Source organism: Ambystoma mexicanum, chromosome 3q, assembly GCF_040938575.1.
Source record: "Ambystoma mexicanum isolate Mex_15411 chromosome 3q, UKY_AmexF1_1, whole genome shotgun sequence".
Lineage (NCBI taxonomy): Eukaryota > Metazoa > Chordata > Amphibia > Caudata > Ambystomatidae > Ambystoma > Ambystoma mexicanum.
The window spans coordinates 381,523,833-381,549,112 of NC_090926.1; positions in this window are offsets into that span (position 1 = coordinate 381,523,833).

Below are 25,280 nucleotides of genomic sequence, written 5' to 3' on the forward strand. Positions count from 1 at the left end.
AAAAAAAAATGCGATAGGGCAACTAACATAAAGGTAGGACTAACTGTTGACAGTGGCTGTCAAGGCACTACACTTCAGTAGCGGTTGAAGGAGAAGGGGGTTTAAGTTTTACTTTTCAAATAAACTATAATTGATTTATCACAAACTAACACTATCTTAAGTTGTAAAACGCAGCATTTCTTCTGTGCGAGATTGTGCGTTCCTGCCTGTCAGCTCTGAAGACCTATTACCAAAAACCGGGACCACTGCAGTTTCCAATGGAAACATAATTTTGAGAAAGGGGGACAGGATACCAAATACTGGGACGTCTGGTCACCCTACCAATGAGGCAGAGCTTTCAGGTGCCCGTCGGATGTCAGCGAAGATTCCCATACAGCTGCCAAGCAGTCATTAAAAAGTCTGGAGTGAGGTAGTAGGGTTCAATGCCAAAGGTCAGGCTAGGTGTCAGAGATGTTTAAAATTACGGAAGAGTCCGTTTTGAGATATAACCCCTATAGTGTTTCAAGGCCTCAAGTGGCATTGCACGTTCTGTATTACATGACAACATAAAATAATTTAAAACACAAACCGTCATACTGGTCCTTCTGAAAGAACCAATGTCTATGGCACAGTACGTGAACTGCTAGGTGGGATGAAATTCCTAAGGCGCTACACCTGAAGGCAGTAGACCGCTTGCAAGGCACCCCGTAAGCAGTAGCTCCTCTGTCTGGCTGGCATGGTATGTCCTGGAATTGGAGGCATTTGTGGAGGGAATGGGGCATTCTGGTATCCAGGTAACTCAGTGAGGGCATTTCTAGGAAAAGGGGCATTGCTCTGAAGATTACTTCTGATAGGTAACCGAGAGTCCTGATCCGGGCATTTCTGGAGGAAACCAGCAGGTTACAATAGGTAGGCGCCTAATGGAAAGGGGCATTTGTAGTGGAGGGCCAATGTTTGTAAAGGTGGCCAGTCAACAGAATAGGGCCTTTATAAGGACATTATCCACAGTAATCCAGCCAATGGAGAGAGGGGTTGCAGGAGCGATGGGACTGCTTACACTGAGGTTGGGACCCCTTAACAGTCTGAGGACATAGCTTTCATGTGGCAACCCTGGGTTTACAGAAAGCCGCTCTGAAGAGAAATTCACATAGATATTTTATGCCAGTCCTGGAGTTAACGGCAGCGCCCAGACACCTGTTGTTGGATTTGATGTCAATTACGCATGATGCAAATCTCTTGCGTGAGTTAAGATGGCCGAAATGTTCTAGTCGTCCGCACAGGGGTGGACTGGCCCTTAGGGAACTCTGCGGATTTCCCGGTAGGCCTCTGCACCCTGGCCTCTTTTGTGTGGTATTTCCAAATATTCCCATAAGAAAAGGGTTGGGCTTGCTCAAAATATGTAATATGGGGCCACTTGGGAAATTATTTTCAGGTCCTCTTTTGGTTCCGCGTCCTCATTTTAGGACCCGGGAGTTGAAGTATGAAGTCAGGGTACGGGAAGAGAGGGGTGCATGGGAAGGGGGAACCTAGGGTGGTATCAGACTTTTTCAAGTCTTTCAGAAGGGATGAATTGTCATGAAGGGCACAGAATGGTCCCTGCGGACCACTACAGACAGTGGTCAATTTCATTGGGCAGATGGGGCTTCAGCCCTTAACCCAATATGTTGGGTATTGTTGACTTGACCTGGCTGACCTACAGAGCCGTGGCAGGACAGGGCGCAGGCACGGCTGCACAGTTAACAAAGGCTTGACCATTACTAATATTAAGCTTTTCATTGTTAGCATCTGTGTATGCAAAAATGTTTTGTCAATTGAAATCATGATGTGAGGTTAGTACTTGCATGCCGGGTGGTGATTGGAAGGGTAGTGGGGACAGGAGACGACTCATTCTCACAGCATTCCTTAAGTGTGTGGTTTCAGACAGGAAGGAGAGAGTGAACTGCTTGTAACATCAAAGCTTCACCACAATAGTCTCATTGGAAGACGTTAGATGCCCCATCGCTGATCAGTTTAACCCTCACCCACAGTCTCCGAACGTAGCCCCTCTCCCAACATTTGAAGGTTGATCCCCCCAAAATGTTTGCCTAGTTGCACCCCTGCCTACAGATCCCACCCCTTATAGGGAGAAAGAGTTGCAATTCACTTCCTAAAATCTCAGCTGGGTGGTGGCAGCCAACTTCTTGCATTTACATGGTAAGAGAATGGTGGCACTGCACATCTTCACATCTCAGATGGGAGACGTGTTGATACTGAGATGTGTTTGCAGCAACAGGGTGCATTTAAATGATCTGAATGTGTCCTCCAGTTGAATATCAATCTATCAATCACCACATTTATAGAGCGCTCTTTCACCAAAGGCATCATGGCGCTATCTAGAAGCGTGGGCGGGCAGACACAAATTTAGTCAAATAGATGGGTCTTCAGGTTCCCTTTAAAGAGACCAAAGTCCTGCAAACAGCAGATCCCTACTGGGAGAGTATTCCACAGTTTAGGGCCTGAGATAGAGAAGGCCCGACCGCTGATCCTTTTATAGCAATAAGCAGGTGTCTTCAGAAGTCCTGCCCCTGCAGAGCGAAGTGCACGGCCAGGGCAGTAACGTTGGATTTTATTCCTCCAGGGCTAGAAAGCCCTGTTCATTCAGAGCACAATGAATAATGCACAGAACCTTGCATTGGATGTGAGCTTGCAAGGGCCGCCAGTGAAGTTCCTGCCGAGCATTAGCGATATGCTGACCAAATGGTATGCCTTTCATCAGGCGAACGGCTACATTTGACTGCATTGCAGTAGTCAAGCCTACCGTTAAGATATGCTGCAACTACCTGTGCATGGAGATCCTTACGAATGAACGGAAGGACTGTCCCCAATTGTTTGAGCTTGTGAAAACCCAGTCCGCACACACTGTTAATCTGAGTGTCCACTTTCAGGGAGGCCGAAATTTTCACACCAAGGTTTTTCACCACCTTGATTGGAGCCGGAAGAGGCCCCATTGTGGACGGCCAGAAGTCTGAGTTCCAGCGACTCGAGACACTCATCAGGCCAAGAATAAGGACCTCTTTCTTCTCGCCATTAGGTTTGAGTCAGTTTGCTGCCATCCATGCCCCAATCTCTACCAGGCAGGATCTCAGCTGTCTGGCCCAGATCCAGCCTAAACAGGATCTGGGTATCATCCGCGTAGGAGTAAAATTGTAACCCAAATGAGTCAATACTTTCATCCAATGCAAATGTGAACTTGGAGGTGGACCAGAAGCACAGTTACAACACAGATATTCCTACCTGCAGACATTGCGCAGACTTAGATGAAGTATCCCAAGTAAGTGATGGAAGATGGGAGACCACTTACCTAGTACCTGACAACTGGTAGGTCCGTCTCTGACTAATCATGGCATCAACTGTCATGTCCTGGATGACTGCCCCAGAATCTTGTGGCATGGGGGGCAGGGCCCACTAAGGCGAGAGAGACACACACTGTGAGGAATTCGACCATCCGCACACTGGGTATGCACGCGCCTGTGCTTTTAAAAATGTTTTTGAATTAAATTGAATGATGGTAGATCAACCTCCGGAAAATGTGTGGGGCTAATCCGCACACATTTTCCTATGCACACTGCATGGCATGTGCATAAACCTGTATACTCTGGGTTGACACAGCCTCCAGGCGCAGTCTACCCTGTCGTATTTAGTTGGGATATGACAGGAGGAGTACATGATGCATCTACATAAGGGGAGGACCAAACCTTCCCCCTGGCATGGCCAGCCTGATTAACTAACAAAGGCTCCATGGATCTGCCCTGTCCTTTTGTTGGGCCCTGCAGCTGGTGGCAGAGATTTGCATACCATTCAGGGGGTTATTTAAACAGGCCCACATTGGGCCTAGCTGCAGAGGCTAACAAAGGAGACAGGAAACCCCAACAACCTTTCATATGGAACTGTTTCAACCTGAAGCCAGCTTCCACCCTCAGTATCGATTGACAGTCAACTGCCATGTCTGGGACTGTGTGTTTACAATAGTTCTCCCCACAGGTAGACCCCATTCACAAGGTAAGAGATTGTGGTTTGCAGAAGCCAGAGAGTCTGGCTTCTCCACAGCTTCAAGGGAGACCTGCCGCTTTAATCAGGAACAATAGAGGGCTCCATTAAGCTAAGAGACCCTTTGATCCACAACAGACAGGAAGATGGGTGGGACTTAGTGTTACATCTTTTCACCCCTTTACCTTTTCTTTTGCAAAGCACTCTGGTTATGACCTCACGCACACAGGAGATTGTTGGTAAGCATCCAGGATTGGTTCATTAAGGTAGGCTTAGCCTACACTAATCCCTGTGGTCCATTTGGCTTTAGAAGATGGCCTAGCCCCCCTTTTTGCAGATCATCTGAAGACTTTGTAAGGAGTAGCAAAAATAACTCATCATTGGACCCTGGCTGAAGGTACAGTCTGCCTTAAATCTTCTGCCAGTGAAGGAAGGCCAGGACCTCCAAAGAGGGAAGCAAGATAGCTCCCATACACATCTCTTAGGGAACAGAGAGATAGCAAATCCAGAAGACCCTCCAGCAGCTCCCGAACCAGTACCCAGTCAGCACAGCGCATGCCCTGCTAGGCTCTGCAGCAGGCTTCCTGTGTGGGAAGTGCCAGAAGGTCTCTGAACACAAATCCAAGGACAAGGCAGCTGTCTGCGGCACACTCCTCAGATTTGGGCTGTCAGCCTTTAATGACAACACAAGCCCAGTGAAGAAGCTGGAAGAAGTGCATTGACGAGCATCTATCAATGTCTTCCTTAAAGGACGTTTTAGAGCCAGTCGAGCCTCAAGCTGCAATTGACTGCAATACTGACTGTTGTTACTTCGCAGTCGCTTAAATCCATCCGAGAAGTCTCGACCAGTGCTCGAGAACCACCAACCAGCACTGAGACAATGATTGCCTTCCATCCAGCTTTGATCACCAAACTGTTTGCTTCCTGATACCCGCAGCCTTCTCCCATCTTGAACTCTGTCACAGAAGCTGCAAAGCACCCTGAAACTGACTCGACACTATCGAGCACCAAGAACACCAAGAACACCTCAGAGCACAAGGTACATTATGGTTCTGTCCAAGTGGTCCCTCGACGAAGGCCCAAGAGATATTTTAAGACCCATTGCTTCCTTTGTGCTGAAGCCAAGAAATCTTGAACTGTTATGATTATTTAATATATCGACCACCCTCCACTAAGCATCCAGAGTGCATGCCTTTTCCTTCTTTGAAACTGTCTGTCCTCTGCATTCCTTTACAGGGTGGGTTGTATTACGTAGTGTTGCTAGAACTGTCTGTTGTGATAATAATAAAGTAGATATTATTAGACAACTTTGACTGCACAGTCCCTTTTATCGTTTGGTAATAATTGTATTTTCACTGTGTTGCTATTAACCAACGATCCACAACCTTTCAGAGAAAAGCCTGCCGTTCTGTCCATGTTACCAAAATTGGACAAGGAGGTTTATAATTTCCTTGTACTTCCAATCTGTTTGTATCCCTTCTGGTGTACTACAGGTGTGGAGCTGATTGATGGTTTAGAAACCGATATTCATTACTGGTCCACTGTTGCCCTGGAAGTTGATTTGTTGCACACACACACATGCACACACACTCTTTTTAACTAAAATACAACATTAAGTCATAAATCAATACCACACAAGGAGAGCATAAACATGACAAAAACAGTGCATTTCCAGATACTGATGTCCAGAGGTGTGGGGGGTGGGCTGTGGGCTCCTCACCCTACCACACCCCACAAGGAGCAATACCAGGAGGCCGAAACTTCTCAACCTACACCCTCTGCCTCCTGATCCTGCTACTCCTGCCCATTTGGCACCAACCAGCAAGGAACCTTCTGGTTCATCGCTGGCTTTACAACTTCACCAGATGGCCCCACACAGTGACCACAGTGTAAAGGACCTCCCGGTTGGGGGCACCCCCCCCATTTCATACTGTACTCAACAAATATGCTTGTTCCTTGGTCTGATAAATGGAAGCTATCCACATGAACAAAACAGTGGTTGTTCCTAACAAGTCAGTTAGGAACTCCCGTCCCCTGCAAACTATCTACTGTCTGAACATCAGACCAAACATTCAAATGGGTAGTCACTAATTCATATAAACCATTTGGTATAGTTTCAAACATAAGCAAAAATTTGATATGCGGGGTTGTTATAAGAAAAACAATTTTTTAAATTTTTCAGCAAAACGTAGTATTTTATTATACAAATGAAAATTCCAACGCGTTTCGAGTTACAAACTCTTCTTCAGGGGCAATGTAACAATTCTTCTAATTTCTAAAAAGTAAAGATAGAAAAGAACACATCTTAGTATATCATTTCTAACTTCATTTCAATAATCAAACAGGTATTTCAATACAAATGAACACATTTTTTAGAGGAGATGAACTAAGCTCCTCTTCTAATCAGAGGAGGTCTCCCCTACTGTAGTGCATCCTCAGGGTAAATATGATAATTACTCAATTTTTAGATACGCCTAATAGTTTTCATTACAACAGAATAATAAGTGAATTTAGCACAGTGCTAACAACAGGAGGTTGTAATCATTAAAAGAAATCATAACACTCAATCCAACCAAAAGAGTCTAGAGAGAATACTGTCAAATGGTCTCGGTCTGTACAGTCAGTAGAAAAAACGGGGAACATCACTTACCCCAACGGGTGGGTGTCTAGATTGAGAAGAAGCACTAAAGGTGCCAATATTCATCAAGTGAATGATTCATTAGGACATTACGTCCGATAGTGGAAAAATACCTAATCGGTAACAAAAAAATGCTATCCACCACACCTGGCCTCCACCATACCATCCCTTAACTGGATTACCCGAAGGCTGCCAACACCTATCCAAATGACAGAGAGGTTCCTTGCATCGCCGCCATCACCCAGGACTTATTCTCGGATGAAACAGAAAGCCCTCTTCACAAAGGAATGGCAGCAACCCACACCACTTGTCACTGTGCCTTAATCTGCATGAGGACGTTGAAATAATTAGAATACATGCCACCTGATCCACCACCCACCTGCAGGAAAGCCTGAGTGTTCCCCACTACAAAAGCAGCAGCCTCACATGGAGCTTGACTGCTGACGGTCTCCATCTCCCTAATCTCTTAATCTGTTCTTCGCCCATGCCCAACACCCTTGCTGCAGTGCCTTCCCCAATCCTAAAAGAATGCAAAGAATAACCCAGGCCCTTAAACCCAACTTCGCACAGTGCCCATCTCCATGTACCCACAATGGACCTTCCATTGACCCGCCCTGGCTCGATAGATAATCTGCCATGGCCTGCAGCAGGCAAATGGCCGAGTTCGCTGCCTGGAGCAAGGCTGCTCCCACCCACACCATAGCCTTCCTGATCCATCTTGGATATACGCACCCAGGTATGTACACCCACCTGTCCTACCAAAGCCACCTCTTTCTCTACAGCCCACCTACTGGTGTCCCCCTTTTTGTGCATCACAAGCTCCCCTATGTTCAAAGCTCCATAAAAGGCTGTCAGATACACCCCCTTCAATAATACAAATTAGTGCTAATCACTGAAACTTCGCTTGGGGGCAGACACAATAGTGCCCAGTTTGGCAGCATCCAATCATATCCTCACATCACCCTTGGCGCCGTGGAGCCTCTCCCATACAGAAGATGCTTTCTGTTCCGTGGAGTTGGTGGTCGCACCCCCCACTCCTAAAAGCCCTGTGAAAAAGCCTAATGTGGCCATGTGCCTTTTGCACGAATGACACACACTTCCCTAGACGCTCAGGTAATCCAGGTGGTACACACAAATAATGACATCTTCCCATTCTCCTTGCAAAGGCTGTGAAACCCCTGGATGCCCGTTCATAAACTGCCATAGTCTTGGTTGCCAACAACCTGGCGATCAAGTGCAGGAGTACTGGACAGCACACTTGCACAGTGCCCCCGGGAATCTGGTCTTCTACCCATAGATGCCACCTTCTTCACTTCTGTATCTTGAAACGAGATAAAGCATCAGCAGCATTATTTTACACTCTTGGCACTGCCTTTCCCTGAACTTCACATGTGCATGTAAACAGTACTACCAACTCATTCAGCAACCACAAAACCATGGAGCAAGAGACCCTCTGATTGTTAATGGCCTGCACCACTGACATGCTGTCAGACCAGAAAACCACACTCCTGCCAGCAAAATCCTACTTCCATATTCACTAAGGTGCCTACTATGGGAAACAGCTCCATAAAGATAATGTTGCGTACTAGTCCCTATTGCTCCCGTTCCACTGGTCACCGAACCATACACCACTTACTACCCAGAATTGCACTGACACTTATAATTCCCTGCTGCATCGTTAAAACGGCCAATATCCTTGCTTGACCCTTCATCCACTGCCCAAACCAACGACCCATTGAAATCTACAAGAAAAGCTGGCCAAACCTGCAAATCCTTCTTGATCTCATTGGACAATTGTGTTAGACGGTGCTTCCCTTTTAACCCATTGTGGTCCCCCTCAATGGACCATGGGAACGACCCACTCATAGAGATGATTGAATGTGCAAAATTCAACGGACCCACCAACACCTACAATTGTTTCAGAGTTACCTTCCTTGCCCGACCGACTCCTGGAAAGGCCACACCTTGTGTATTGGTAACGGGCAAACCTCTTCCAGTGAATCCAATTCTATACCCAAGAAGGTCAGCATAATTATCCGCCAATCAGTTTTATCCTACACGAGCGGCACAACTAGACTTTCTAGCACCTCCTGGAAAACCTGCAAAGTTAGTGCGGATTTCACTGATGCGGGTGGACCCGAGAACAAGAAATCATCCAAGTACAATAACAACTGCCCTGATCCCGAAAGTCGTTTGGTACCCACTCGAGAAATGTACTACATTTCTAAAAATAAGCATAGGATACCATACATCCTATTGGCATGCATTTACCAAAGTCAAAATGTGGCTTGAACTGAAAACCTGGCAACCGGTGGTCCTCCGGGTGGACAAAAGGCGGATTCAATGTCCTAGTTTCTTAGGCAGATTAAAACTGATCAAAAGACCTGTAATGCACTGCGTATCACTGCTTATCGATGGCATCATTCACCGATGCTCCCTTCTGCAGAGACAGACTGCGAATCTGAAGAAATTGTCCTTTCTCTTTGTTGGTCACCAGACCCAAAGGGGAAACATACAAAGAACTGTAAAGGCGGGGCCAGGAAGGAATCAGCCATCCCTCCGAGAGACACCTCCTTCCATATCTTAGTTTTAACTGTTTCAGGATTCCTCAAAAACATAAGCCGGATTCTGGTGGGCCATTGACGCCGCAACCCTTACTGCCGGGATACGGAAGCCCTCTTCAAAGCCCCAGAACAATACTTGCCCCTCCTCTGAAGGGTACACATTTTACCACGCCGTCAAAATGTCAATTTTACCTGGTGTGGGCAAAGTCACCACCCTTGGAACCTACCCCCAATGTAGCTCCTACATCCCCTGCAATGCCTTTGCCACTTCTACTTTTGATCCTTTTCCTTAGCTTTTTTATGGCACTGAAATTCTGGATGCCATAGAAGGAGCAGCCATGCCGAACCTTACAAGCAGACAGTGAGCGGGCACAAGGCTTTCTATTAAATGCCCGGCAGACCACCCTCTTGTCGCCGGCAGGGCTACTGCTCCGGAAGGACTGAGCTGTCTTTAGTTACTCCTGTCCTGTCAACTGCAACACAGATTGTTTGATGGCAATGCCAGATATCAACTGCCTTCTTTCCCCAGTAAAGCTCTTTGCTCCCCCCCATTTCCCCCCTAAATTTCTCATCGTAAGCTCTCCATGTCCCATGCAAGCACATGCGGTAAGTCAACAATATCAAGTGCTGCTAATGTACCAACCTCTGAGCTAATTCTGGGTATTTTTCAAGCATGTCAGGCATGCACACTAAAAACCCAAGTGACCAATGGACAATCGTCTTTTCATCTGAGGCTTTATTCTCCCTACCCTCGGACCCCTTCTGGTCTTTCCCCACTTTCCCTGTGTGCCTCATTATGGCACATTCTAACAATGAAAACAAATCTAAAAGTGTCTCCTTCCAAATCTTGTCCTTCACTTCAGGGGACACATGCCAAGTCAACAGCCCACACTTCGCTGTAGCTGCAGAAGCTGATGCCCCCCAACCCCTTGCTCACTCCCATCAGACCCACCTTGTGTTTCTTCCTTGGGTATCACCTCCTCTCCAGACACAGCTGCCTCTTTATTAGCCAGAGTGAGGATGGCTGTCCCACCGTGTCCTGTCCCGTTGGCCCACACTGGGGTTGCACCCAGTATCTCTGGTGCCCCTAGTGCGTCTCCTGTTCCTAGCCGTGCCACTTCCTCTTGCCCTGGTCTGGCTGCTGGAGGAACATACTGCCCGTTATCTAGCATCATCCCCCACATGTGCTCATGCTCTCCACCCCCACCCCCTGCAGGTCACTGGCAACCGGGGGCCCATCCATTGCCCCAGGGAAAAGACCAAGGGACATCATTTGGGGGTCGCATGGGGTTGCACCTGCGACCACTGAGCTCTACCTTGCTACCCCAGTGTTCTCCACTGCTACCCCAAGCCAAATATATATATATATATATATATATATATATATATATATATATATATATATATATATATATATATATATATTTAAAATGAAGCTCCTGGGCTGTGGCCATGTGACTCTTTGTTTCTGGAGTGGCTGACTTTCTTGTTCAGGCCTCTTTAAAAAAAAAAGGAGGGTTCCACAAGTGTAAGACTTTGAGCAGTGAGCCTAAATAAGAAAGAATAGGAATAACAAATAATTTGTCATTCTGGAATTCTATACAATAATTGCTAAAACCATTAAAGGTTTATTTCTGGCACACTTCAGGGGTGAGTCACTGATTTAGTCTGTTCTTAAGCACCTCAAATTCACAATGCAGACAAAAACCTCCAAAAAGCATTTAGAGTAGAATAAGCATCCATTTCGGACTATGCATTTTGATTTCGCAAGTTGCTGTTATAGCAGGTTTTTTTCTGCCGTTGTCTCTTTTACGATCATCACAAGACATTCCATCTTGGTATCCACAGTCTCTTAACAAAATCCTTGTACCTAAAAGCTTGTGTACCGTGTAGAAATGTTTGACCATAGCACATATAGTGGCCCTTGATTTCACTGGGCCACAATGAATGCTTTGTTGTAATGTGTCTATCTTTGCTATCTCCACGGCATGCTGTTCAGGATGTTTGCATGCATGTATGAGGTAATGAATGCCCAGAGTACGGGATGCCGTATGAGTGCGCTGCTTTCCATATGCTACTCTAAATTCTTTAATACAGAGCTATGAACCCTCCCAATGGTATGCATTTTGTCAACCTGTGAAGCCTGTTAAGTAGATCCAGGCAGACTTGACATGTGGCCAACTTTGCACCAGCCATGCAGATCAACTGGCTTGCTGTTAAATCTCAGTTGCCAGTTTAATGGTATCCACTGCAGAGTGTAATTTGCTTTCTGACTTTGAGAATATTCAGACATGTAATTGCTCATTTTACTATAGACGGTAAGAGAACTATAACCGGTAAGAAAGTTCAGTGGGTTGAGCGCTTACTCCTTTGATGTGTGTGTGATCTGCAGGTTGCAGGTTTGAGTCCTGGCAAGGCCACCTCAGCCTTTCATCCTTCTGAGGTTGACAAATGAGTACCAAGACAGGTTGTATATTTGTTCTATATAAAGCCCTTAAGTGCAAGTGCTATATAATAACACATCATTATCATTTGGCCCTGGACGTCTGCTTGCATTCACAGTAATTTGGTAATATGGGCCAATACACACTGATATTAATGATACATATGGTAATCCATTCTTGTATGAAATGTGTATCACATTACAGTGATATCGTAACCATATTGTTTGTAGTGTACTTAGGAACAATGCTATGTGACGCCATTTGCTGTTTTGTCAAGGGGTGAAAGGTTGTGTTTCATCGACTTCCCTTGATGTCACATCCGGGTGGGATGAAATGACACCAGCTCCTGTGATCTCATCACAGGGCAAGGGTTGTGTGATGTCACTTCCGCTACCCCTGGCATTTTGGTGAAATGATGTCCCTGAACAGACCAAGGATGCTGTGCCCACATGCTTTGGCCTGCTGCGCACATTCCAACCACAGGAGACACACCAATGCCTACTGTGGTATTCCCACCCCATTGTGAACACTTGGTCCATTATAGGGGAGCCGATTGTCTCAATCCCATTGGTGGAGGTAAGCAAAGACCTGAGAATTCCCTCTGTCCCATGGGCCTGGGGGCATTTCTGGCTGTCCAAGACCCCCTGGCTGTGGCTGAGCCATAGCTCACCATTGCCAGTGTGGGGTACATTTACCAGCCGCAGCAGAAATCCCCTGCATCACAAAACTGCATTTAAGCAGTTACAAAAAATATTGCTGTGCTTTTGTCTGCTAAGCACATAGGGGGCGAGATTGAACATAGCCACCCCAAGCAATGGCTGCATTTGTTTTCTTCATGTGAACCCAAAGAAAATATCTTAAAGGCAGAATGGCTCTGCGCTGCTGGTCTGTCATCTCAAAAACTCAAAGCTGCAGAAGAAAATGTCCTGTATTTAAAATGACCTTGCACTGCTGCTGTTTTCATTTTTTAAACATCACACAGTTTTGTTCTAGTAAAAACACAACCATGTCCATCTATTTCATGTTGAACACTATCAAATAAGGCCATCCCTCCCAGAACGGCATTGTTTTGTCAAATAAAGTCTGTGAAGCATAGAATTTCATTTCAGTGTGCACGGCTAGAATTAACCCACGCAAGGTACTTCAAAAGAAAGCTCTCCCTCTCTTGCTATGTGTCAGTTACCAAGAAACCATTTTTCAAGCATATCACTGTGTACAGAAACTGACCAGAGCTATAAAAAAAAGCCTTTGAAAGCAAATGCAAAGAAAACCGCATCTGGTGAAATCAACATGTAGAAAATGACACGTGTAAATCCATTTTTGCAAAGCAAGAAAACTGTTCTTTTAAAAGTTAAATGTGAAATCATCCCAATACTCACACAGAAACAGTATTATATGTGTGGGTCTGGGGTGGTTTAAATGTATATTATATTTATTTACAAAAAGACTTGGGTTCTCGGGAAGAAAGAGAGAAAATATTTTATTTTTTTAAACAGCAGGCCCAGTTTGGCAAGGCAGGCACTTCAAAAGGTACCAGCCCCCTGGCTGGGAAAGGAATCCCCTCCACAAAATGTGAAAGGGTCAAAGTGTGGAAATTTGCGACCTCGTCAGCCTGCCTGTTATTTCTCCAAGACCAAGGGGAGCTAGCACTTTCACAAAGAAGTGTGAATTCCTTTGACACCTCTCCTCAGCTTTAACTGTCTAATATCAAAGGGCGCCATGCTAACCCTGTTGTGCAAGCTGACCAAGGGAAGACATTTTGGCTGGGGGGTTGGAAAGACTGCCCACATTTCGGGACAAATCCATACCATTTGATTTAAAGACCTTTTCATATTAAGACATTTATTTCAATAATCTGAATAAGCAGTAATGTGAGATTATGGCAGTTTTCATGTAATTTTTTGGACAAGCAAAATAAGACTATGTGTGTCTTCCTGGCAGGTGGTGAACGTGAATGTCAGTAAAAAGGCATTTCTGAGGAAAGCATAAATGGCACAGATATTAAATTTGGAGACAATATGCCAGACACTATTTTGCATATATTGAACCATTTGTAGAATCGCGAAAAACTGTGAAATGGTGCCCAAAGGGCAAAGCAGCATCACAAAGACTTGGCGGTTGGGACCGTCATATTCCTTGTGAAATATGGGTTCTGCCTATCTGATTTTTATGATGGTGATGATGGTAAATATAAGGTTTTTGTTCCATAACTTATTTTTGGTAAAAAGTAACTGTGGTGAAACAAAGCAGTTATAAAACGCACACACTTAAACTGAGGCCACTTCCCTGGGACCAATCCGCCTGCAGGCAGGAGGGGACACCAATAGCCTGGCCTATCCTAGTCAAGAGGTAGGTCCAGATCATTTCTGCCCACATTGTAAATTCTCTGATGCCATTCTGCCTATATAAGAGCTAGGCAGGGAGGCATAGGGAAATTCAACATTCAAAATTCACCCTGCAAGACTCCTAGGGCCTCATTACAAGTCAGGCGGAATGGGTTAATGGGCTCCGCTAATGGTGGCGGGCCCGTTAACACCATTCCGCCTGATTACGAGGTCCCCTCGAGGGACCCGGTAAGGACGCCTGGTAAAACCAGGCGTCCTTACCGGGTCCCGCGAGGGGAAGAGGGAGCTAACAACGGGCCAGTCGTAATCGCCCCGTTGTTAGCTCCCTCTACCATTCCCATTGAGCCCTATGGGGTCTCAAATGGGAATGGGGAAGGTCCGGGTCCGGGTTCCCGGAGAGAGGAATTACTGGGCCCTCCGAACTCGGAATGGCCCGGTAATTCCTCATTCAGGGAACCCGGTAAAGGAGCCCGTTTTGGCGCAGCCATGGAGCTAATATGGCTGCCGTCAAACTCGTAATGAGGCCCCTAGACTCCAGACAAAATACACAAGTGGGTTCGCTCTGACAACTAAATTTAGAAGGGGTACTCTTTTTTTATATAGTACACATTAAATTATTTAGTCATGTCACACATATTCAATCATGTGTAATAGAGGTGAAATCTAAACACAAATAGACTTAAAGATTCACATATTCACATATGGTAAAGTAGCATTTATTAATTATGCATTTCAACATAGAAGGATTAGTATCCAAAAGTATTTAGTTTTTTATCTTTGCATTTAAATTTGTAAATTCAAAGGAATTTTTAAAAACAAATATAGTTCCATATTGGTGCTTTGAAATTAAATAGTGACCACCACCTATAAGTGACAAGTGATAGTAGGGTTTAACTTATATAAACATATTGCAACCAATATTGAAAACAATACATATGAAAAGCTATTGGTTTTCTGTAGCCAGGCTATTGGGTGACCTAACACGTGGTCGACGTCCTGGGTTGAATCGTAAGTTGTTTAAAGACAATTAATAAGGACTAACAAGAGATGGAAGGGAGGCTGGTCCTTGGACGTTTCGGCTGATAGCCTTCATCTTGGGCCGGATATAGGTCGCCCTGGAAAAAAATCCAGGGGACTCTATTAGTGCTTAGAATAAACTTAATGAGAAATTTACATAACATGACATTTAAAAACAGCCTTAATTGTAGGGCATCATAGGCTAAATTAGCCAACACACACACATGGGCAAGGCATAGTACTGACCTTAGGGATCTGGGTCTTAGGTGGGGCCTGGACGTATAAATGCGCAAATGGTATGGAGTCCAGGACACAGGGGAGCCTTGATGTAGCTCGTATCTGTCCAAGGTTAAAAAGCAGAGAAAGAACGGAAAAGAAAGAGAGAGAGGAAATCTGGTTGCTAAGTGCTCCTTAGTCTTAGTGAAAGACATAATTATGTGCTTAGCAGAAAAATAGGCACATGCTTGGGAGAGTACAGGAGCTCACCTAAACTTTGTAGGATCTTGTGACGTTCCCCAGGTGAGGTATGTAGAGTGCAGAACTGCAGGTGCAGTATCCGGGTCTTGCGGGCTGTATGCAGATGGTATTTCTGCAGTGGCATAAAAAAGTTGGCAAGAATGCCTGGTCAGTGATGCAAAAGACGCGGGCTGACTCGCTGTGTGTAGGAGAGGGAGCTGCATTACCTGGATAAGATTCAGTGTTGCAGCGTAGAGGCTGTCATGCGCTGGGCTCCTCTCATCTAGTCAAAAAATAGTCTTTAGTACTGGTGGAATTTCGGGCGTATGCATTATTGGTTGTGTCTGCCGGAGATATTCACAAGCAATGGCGGCAGCGCTGCCGAGTGAAATAGACGAAGCTCTCTCGATCGTTCTGCTAGACTCCAGAACCAGGTCCAGAAGTAGCTGATCCAGATCCATTCAGAACCACCGGTCCAGAACCTCCTATCCATAACCACCTATCCAGAATTAGATTCATCCCAATAATTTAGGGAGAAAGGAGAAAAGGCTGCTGATCCCTTGGGGAGAATCCAGCAACTAGATCCCTTTGCCCTGCGGATGCATCTCGCTGTCCACAGTGACTAGACCCCTGTTGCCCAGCTGTTCCCATAAAGGAGAGTCCAGCCACTGTCCAGAGACCCGGTTAGCTGTCCAAACTACCCAACTCAAGTGAATTTTGTAGGTATCACCCTCCCCATTACCAAAAAGCTGCATATGCCACTCTATTACCTTGCATTCTGTCCGAAATCTGTATAAATCCCATAAGAACCCTGGTAATTTCCCAAAATGGTCAGCATCCTCTGTTTATCCGGTCCTTAGAAGAATCTGTGTAGTAAATATCTGTTAGTGTAATTATTTTCATATCATTTCAGTCCTCAGTGTAAGTCCTTAGTACCATTTTTTAAAATTAATTAATTCCCTTATAGGGAGGAACGCGCCACAAATTGGTTAAAATTGAAAATTAACCTCCTTGCGTGCAGTATATTTCTTTAATAATCGAGCCACTAAAATACCGTCTCAGTAGAATGAATTATTTTGTTAACAAAACCGATTTTTGCCCATGTGATTGCTTTCATTATTAAATATGTTTTTCATTTCCTGTAAAGAAACCCATACTGTCACCCCATAAAGAGTCATTCTTCCAGTCATCCTTGCACTTCACTACCCTATCTGAAATGTGCCTTTGTTCTCCATCATAAGAACCGATTTCCGATTTTGACTGTTTTAGCTATTTTCATAGCTGATTTGCTTTTTTAAGGTCTGTGTAGATAAAGAAATTGCAATTTTGCCACGTGTGATTTTTACTGCATTGTTTTCCTTCCCACGGTTGATTTTCTCATGTTGCTTTAGAACCTTGCCCAGTAGCTTGTAAGCTTCCATGCCTCTTTAGTACAGCCACACAAATTCCTGTCCTTTCCATTCTACCGCACATGTAAAGTGATCTCTAATTATCCAGTGAACTCAAAGTGCCATTTTGCTCCTTTCTCAAGGTTTTCCTTTTCATTTTGGCCTCCCATTCTGGGGTGGTGGGTCGGATTTAAAATCTTATTTTTTCCCACTTAATTGTGACTCCTTGCCACTCATTTACAGCCACACAGAATTCAGTCAGCAGGGATTTGTGGGAGGGGTGCAGGGGGAGTGCATTACACAAGTTCAATCTATGAGAGTGACAAAAAAAGTGATCTTGCTTCCATTCATATTTACATTGATGTATCTGATGTCAGAAAGTTAAATTAATTGTGTTATAACATTTTGCTGTATATTATCGCCACACTGGTGATTGCTGCCCTAAATTTGATTTGTTTGATTTTGCATTTGAATTTAAAAAGAAATAAATATTTAATTATTACACCGGCCTGGTTCATGGTCCATTGCGACCCGGGGTGCTTTGTTAAGGGGGGTGTGAGACGGGTTGGGTGCCTTCTCAATGCAGAATCCGAATTAAATAAAGTTAAAAGCGTTTTTATTGTGCGCCACATCCCTTGCCAGTGGAAAGAGTCCTGGTCTGGAGTGTGCCGTGTCATAAATTCCTTTACACCAGAGAAGTGTGAACTGCCCCCCCCATTTGTTCTTCACCCTTAACCTACCCGATTCTTAATGATATTCTGCGTGCCCTTACTATTATCCCTCATCTTCTCGGTATGGAAGAAAAAGCCACCTTGGGTGGTACCCAGCTCTCCTGGCCCAGCAGCTGGTACCGTGAGCTCATCCTCCCACCATGCTATGGCCGTAACCTCCACCACTGCAGCTAGGGTTACAAGCAGGGTCAACACATGGCCCATGCTCCTAACCCAATGCAGTCATTTTCCTAATTGTACCATGGGAATCAGCTGATGCTATTAAGGCTCTTGAAACATTGAGCAAAGGTCTTTATACCTCATAAGAAGGATGTGTTGGTGCTACCAAACCTCCTTAAATATTGCATAGGGATGTGCTGGTGCTGGCAAGCCACTTCAATTGCACATGGTGTTTTTTGGTGACAGCTAGTCTCTTGAAATCGTGTATGAGGGATTTGTCATTGCTAGCAAGCCTCTTCATACCTCACATGGAGGATGTGTTGATGCTAGCAAGCCTCTTCAGATCTCACAAGGATGATGTGTTGATGCTAAAGAGCCTTGTCAAATCTCACATAGAGGATGTGTTGATGCTAGAGAGCCTTGTCACATCTCACATAGAGGATGTGTTGATGCTAGAGAGCCTTGTCAAATCTCACAAAGAGGATTTGTTGATGCTAGCTAGCCTTATCATATCTCACAGGGATAATATGTTGATGCTAGTGAGCCTCTTTAAATCTCACATGGAGGATGTGTTGATGCCAGAGAGCCTTGTCAAATCTCAGATGTGGATGTGTTGGCACTAGCTAGCCTAATCATATCTCATGGGGATGATGGCCCTCATTACGACCCTGGCGGAAATCGAAAAACGATGGCGGAAATGCAATACCGCCATCGAATACCGCTCGGTGCGATTATGACCCGTCACCGTAAAGTACGATGCCATTAGCGACACCGTAGTGAACGCCAACGCTAACTGCACCAAGTACGCGCACGCGCGCCATGCAAAACCGTAATTACCACCATGGCGCAACGGTACGCGAATTCTGACCCTAGCGGACATTTACTTAACGCCATCAAGCATGGCGGAAAGTACCATTCCGCCATGGTGAGAATTACGGCATCGTGAACCAACCGTAAATGGCCCTACTGAGTGCCTGTACAGCACTCCCTGCCCACATTGCACAACTCCTCGTAGGTGCAATGAAGTTACACAATGCAACCAGTGAAATGTACAAGTCACCCATGCATGCCAACGAACAAATGAATGTAGGGGCTCCAAGTGCCTTGTGAGTGGCCATCCATATTTGGCATGTCACCATTGCCGTACTGATGCAGCACAGGCATGTGAAGGTTCAAGTACAGCAATATGAACTGAAATATGAGACAAAACAACAACAGGCCCCCATCGCTTGACACCAGTGTAAGGCAACATTCAAAGCAGTATCCTGAGGGAGACTGCACCAGCCCTGTACTCTTGCCAGTAAACAAACCAACCATCAGCATAAGCATGTACCACACAAGTTGGCAGAGTGACTGAGCAGCCAGGCTCATCTCAAGAGGGGCCAATGGGAGCTGCAGGGCACAGATGGCACGAATACAGAAGCTATTCCAATGGACATGACCTCAGTCTCCCTCCAAGAAACGCACGCAAACACAGGCACCTGTGACCAGCCATATTCTGATAATCACATCATTCCACCAATCCACCTGGCTGACCGGCATCTGTTACACAAAAGCTAATCCCCCGCCCCTGAGCATGACATCATTAAAACAGTCATAATGGCAGCCCATATCCCTGACCTTACTGGGCTTCGTAGGCATACGCGGCCAGTACAGTACCACGCAACTATACTCAGAAGCCGGAACCCAATGCAGATCTTCTCACAATACATCGCTCCACAAATAGGAATATGCTACATTACTTGCAAAGAATAACGCTACATGGTTAATATCAGAATAAAATTTTAATGCACATCAAATTCACCAAGCCCATACAGCTATTAGGTCATAAACTCCAAAATATTTTTCATTACTGTGGGCTGCATCCGCAATAAATGACCAGCTTCTTCTTGTGTGACGCCCTGTTCCTTCATGGTACACAGGGGCTACATTCACGTTCAAAAAGGCAACATGGAAGCGCGTAGAACCGCAGGGCCGTCCCATTAGGTAGGCACTAGTCCAGCTGAAAGGTCGATATGTTGCTCCTAGCCACTAGTACTGCGTAAGGGCATGTGGCCCATTGGCGATCGTCCCATAAGATCGTAATGGTGCTCCACTGATTAACTCGAAGCAGCAGGTGTCGGGAGTAAAAGCCATCTGCAGGAGTGGCATACAGATGGCAGCGGCAAAAGGGGAGGAGATACCTGTCACCCAAATGAAATGAAAAAGAATAGTATGGGCATCAGAACTTCATTTGTATTACTCACTTCAATGATCACACTAAATCTACAGCCATATGCATGCTAGCCCACTCAAAAGGATTATTTCCACCCAAAAATCACTTGCGAATCATAACTATATAAATCGAGGTGAAAACACTATTACAAACGAGTGTTTGTGTGCATGCGTCTGTTAAAACAGAATCCATTAGATGGGATTAGTAACCTGCATAGACACAAGTGTTTGAAGGCGCGTCGAGACAGGGAGGGTTCAACAAGGGCAGATAGACGATGGTCCCACTATGGCAGCTCTGCATCACATAGCGCAGGGGAAGTGGATAGATTCCAAAAAGCCATGTACATGGCAAACTCTCAATTAAATCATCTGTCCATGCATCGATACATCATTCCCTCATCCCCGTATAAAAACGCCTGATTATTTACTCACATAACATTTGAAATTTCCATTGAGTCTGTGCGTAATGCAGTCTGCAAAATCCACTGTGCTCCAGCCCGGAATTCTAGTGTTGTGAAGTAACATGTATTTGGGAACGTCCTGCCTTATCGTCCACTATGCTATTGCGCATCCCATACTATTCATATCAATCATTGCATTCTCGCCATGGCCCCTGTCCGAAGGACATTAAACAATAGAACGTTATATTTGCAGTCAGACCTGTGGGCGTCTCCTCGCCGCTAGCTGAAAACCGAAAGCGCTGTCCTTCGAATTCCTCATTTGCAACATCACGTCGAAAAGGCATCTGTGACCGCTTGAAATCACAAATTCATCCATGTAGTGCGGCAGTGTGTGAAAATGGCAACTGGCTTCACTCACAAATGGGACGCCCCGCCCGTCGGTGAACCTCGGTACAGTGCTGCATGAGGGTCCACCGTTAATCGAGTACTACATTCCACTGACCCTTCACAAGTTTGTTCGCGACTGCAAAGATAGTATGTGAAACAATGGGACCATAGCAGAATGAACATATAAACCAATATTTCACTGCCATCGGGATTAAATACATGATAGTAATAGCAAGATGCCATGCGTCAAATTGCAGCGTTGTGTGCGGGATGTGCTCGCCCAAAGGGGATTGCAGCTGGCACAGGTGGAATGAATCACCACAGGTGGAGGCAATACAGCCTGAAAACACATAAATTGCACACCCAACCCCCTCCCACAACCACACCCACTCCAAAATGCTACCGGAAGGACTAGCGATGTTGGCCCTGGGGGACCTGATAGCACTGCAAGTACTCCAACTTCAAGAAGAAGACGAACACCAACTACTACAACAACCGGCCGCACAGAGGAGACGCAGGAGGAGGAGGAGGGCAAGGCAGGGCCAGCAAGGCCCACCAGCACAGCCACTACCACCACGCAGGCAGCCCGCAATCCCACGCTTCCGAGCTCATCCGTTCAACCTCACTGCTGAGCAGATCCACACCCTCTACCGTTTGGACCGGGACACCATAACCGCCATTGTGGACATGACACACGCTGACCTTGTCAGCATGATAGATAGCCCAACCGCCATCCCACCCCTACTGAAGGTGGTGTCTGTACTCCACTTCCTGGCCACAGGCACCTACCAGCACACAGTTGGACAGTTGCATGGCATTTCACAGCCACTGTTGTCACGGACACTATTGCAAGTGCTCGATGCCCTCCTGAAGCACGCAGACGACTACATCTCTTTACCACGCTCGGAGCAGGAGATTACAAACACAAAAGTGGGATTCCATGCACTTGCCGGCATACCGGGTTGCATTGTTGCCATCGACTGCACCCATGTGGAATTGGTTGTCCCACATGCCATGGAGGTCCAGTACCGCAACCGGAAACAATATCATTCTCTTAATGTACAAATGGTGTGTGACTCCAACAGGATCTTTACACATTGTTGTGCCCGATTTCCTGGATCAACCCATGATTCTATGGTCTTGAGGAACTCTACAATACCACACTACATGGAGCGACACGCAGGGAACAGATCCTGGCTACTCGGTGAGTCTCATTTCATGCATGATAATGTGGGGTATGTGATGCGGCAATGACCTGGCAGGAAGGGGGGGGATGTGTACGTAGCAATGTCATTCCACAAACATCCTTTATTGTCCACATACAGGTGATGCCGGGTATCCACTGAAGAGATGGCTCCTTACACCACTCCGGAACCCACAGAACCAGCATGAGGAGGACTACAACCATGCCCACTCACGTACCCGTGTAGTCATAGAACAGGCATTCGGCCTACTGAAGGCTCGTTTCCGCTGCCTCAGCAGGTCTGGCGGGGCACTCCTGTACCGCCATGAGAAGGTTGCAAAGATGGTCATGGCATGTGTCATGCTACACAACATGTGCGTACGTAGAAATGTGCCCATGCCCCCTGGCGCATAACTGCAAGAACCTGAAGATGGTCATGATGAGGGTGGGGATGTGGCAGCACCTCAAGGAGTCCGCGAGGCACAGGAGGCCCGTGAAATTCGTCAGAATATCATAGATTCATGCTTCTAGCACTCACGCCTGGTGGCTGATACATGGACACGGGACTTGTGGCACTGTGTGTGTCTGGAACATGCACAATGTGGACTGTACGCCTATAAAGGCCTCGTACACAAAGATCAATGTCCACACATCTCATTGGATGATTATGAAATGTTTATAGCATATGTGAAATTATATTACACACCCCATCGACCCGCCACCCAAGAAAGCCCAACACCCCACCTCCATCCTCCTACCTCCCCCCCGAACACCAGTGTCCAAAGATGCTCATTGTCAGTGGGCAGACGCTATTGCAAGCCCCCTCTCCGGGTATCAGGGGCACCCCTGCCTGTGGAGCGCAGGTTCCTCCCAGATCTACGTTGGGGGCTGCCCTGGACGGAACTTGCAGCGGATGATGTCTCTGCCTGCTCACGTCCATGCATGTCCCTAAGGGTTTGTGAGAGCTCAGTGAGCACACGGCGCACAGCGGCAAGTTCAGCACATACGTCTTTGGACGTCGCATGCAGTTCCCCCCTCAGGCTCTCGGTGCTTCTCTCCATTTGTACCCTCAGGCTCTCGGTGCTTCTCTCCATTTGTACCCTTAGTGTCTCTGTACTTCTCTCCATTTGTACCCTTAGTGTCTCTTTACTTCGCTCCATTTCTGCCCTAAGTGTCTCAGTAGATGTTTCTATGGCTGCCTTAGAACCCCCACATTCATCAGCATGCTCCTTGAGGAGCGTGGCCAGTTGCTGCTGTTGCACGATCACCTGGTCGAGGGACTGTTGCCTCTGCTGGGCCATGCCCATTTGCGGTGGTGTCACAGAGGGTCTGATCACCTCATGTTGCCTTGCCACAGGGCTTGTGGGGGATGGCCAGTCGTCGTCTTGTGGGTGCCCTTGCGTGGTATCCTCATGGTGTACGGGATGAAACAAACAGGGGGATTGAGACAGGTCATGGATGGATCCTACATCGACAGCACCGTTTTCTGTGTCGGAGCATGCTGCCATTAATGCAGTGTCACCTATGGTGCTGCTGCCACCAGAAGCAGTGCCTTCTGTGGCATCCATTGGGGGGACCTGTGGTGCTGCTGTTGTGGGCATGCTGGCTGCTGGGGTGCCTGTTGAAGTCGCCTCCTGTGTGCTGCCACTTGATTTGTGCTGCTGCGGTGTCTTGATCCGTGCAGCTGAGGTGGAGGGTCTTTGGCCGTTGGTCTTGGCCCTCTTTGCAGGTGTGCTGGGAGGGGTGTCCTGAAGCTCGTCGTTTGAATCGGACCCTGTGGTGGAGTAAAGGAGGGCGAGCGTTATTTATGGGTCTGTGGAAATTGGAATGGCAATGTATCACATGCGTTGGGGTGGTACCTGAGGGTGATTTGGGTCAGGGCCTTGGAGGTGGTTTCATTTTTGTGTGGATTGAGGATGCAGTTGTTTTGCAGCCTGCAGTTAGGGTGTGCATGCTGCACGTGTAGAGGGTGTTTTTAGGATTTTTAATTATTTATGTATTTAATGTGACTTTTAAAGTGCGCTATCAGGCCAATGTATGTGGACGTTCTCCTGGACATGTGTTTCTGTTGCACTATGTGGACACATGGTACTTCACATGATTGGACATTGTGGATTTAGCATTGTTTTATTTGGCCCACCTACCTGATTCTTCGGATGTCTGCACTCCTTTCTCCATCCCTCCGACTCCCTCTATACTCTCCATTCCAATGGTGGAGGCACAGATGTCTTCCCAGGGGGTCAACTTGATGGGTGATTCCGATCCTCCCCCGGTAGCTGTGGCAATGTTACGGTTGGCTGATAGTATGCTCCGTACGCGTATCCGCAAGTCGTCCCATCGCTTTCTGCATTGCTGTGGGTTGCGGGGTGCGGTCCCCACCGCACTTACCCGCTGTGCCACCAGGGCCCATATGGCCTTCTTGTTCGCAAGTGCCGTCCTGGTCATTTGCGTCGAGAAGACGACGGCAGCATTCTCCTGGAGGGTCTCTGTGAGCACGGTGAGTTCCTCATGGGAGAAGTGGACCTGCCGCTTGCGGTCGCACGCTTTTTTAGCAACTTTTCCCATTTTGATTGTTTTAACTAGGGTGGCTAACGGGTTGGGATGTGTCTCAGGGTAGGATTTTTAATGGTTGTGTTGGGATTCTGATTTTATAGGTGTACGGCGTGCTGTTTCCCGTTCCGGCCCCATGTTTTTACTTCCGTTTCCGTATATTTACGGTCACCGTATTTTGCGATTACCGCTCATTACGGTGACCGCTATGATGGGTGGCGGAATTGCACCTAGGGCGCCGTACGACGGCGGTGAGGGGCGTTTTGGGGACATTTCCGCCATCGCGGACTTTGCACTTCCGCCATGGCGTAATGCTCGTGCCCGATGGGTCAGAATTAGCCGCACTTTACTCCATCGTGCAATGGCGGAAACGCTATTTACGCTATGGCGGTCAGGTCAGTTACTTTCCGCCAGGGTCGTAATGAGGGCCGATGTGTTGATGCTAGCAAGCCTATTCCGTTCTCACATAGAGGATTTGTTGATGCTAGCTAGCCTTATCATATCTCACAGGGATAATATGTTGATGCTAGTGAGCCTCTTTAAATCTCACATCGAGGATGTGTTGATGCTAAAGAGCCTTGTCAAATCGCACATGGAGGATGTGTTGATGCTAGCGAGCCTCATCATATCTCACAGGGATGATGTGTTGATGCTAGCGAGCCTCATCATATCTCACAGGGATGATGTGTTGATGCTAGCGAGCCTCATCAATTCTCACAGTGATAATAGGTTGATGCTAGAGAGCCTCTTTAAATCTCACATGGAGGAGGTGATAATACTACCAATCCTGTTTCATTC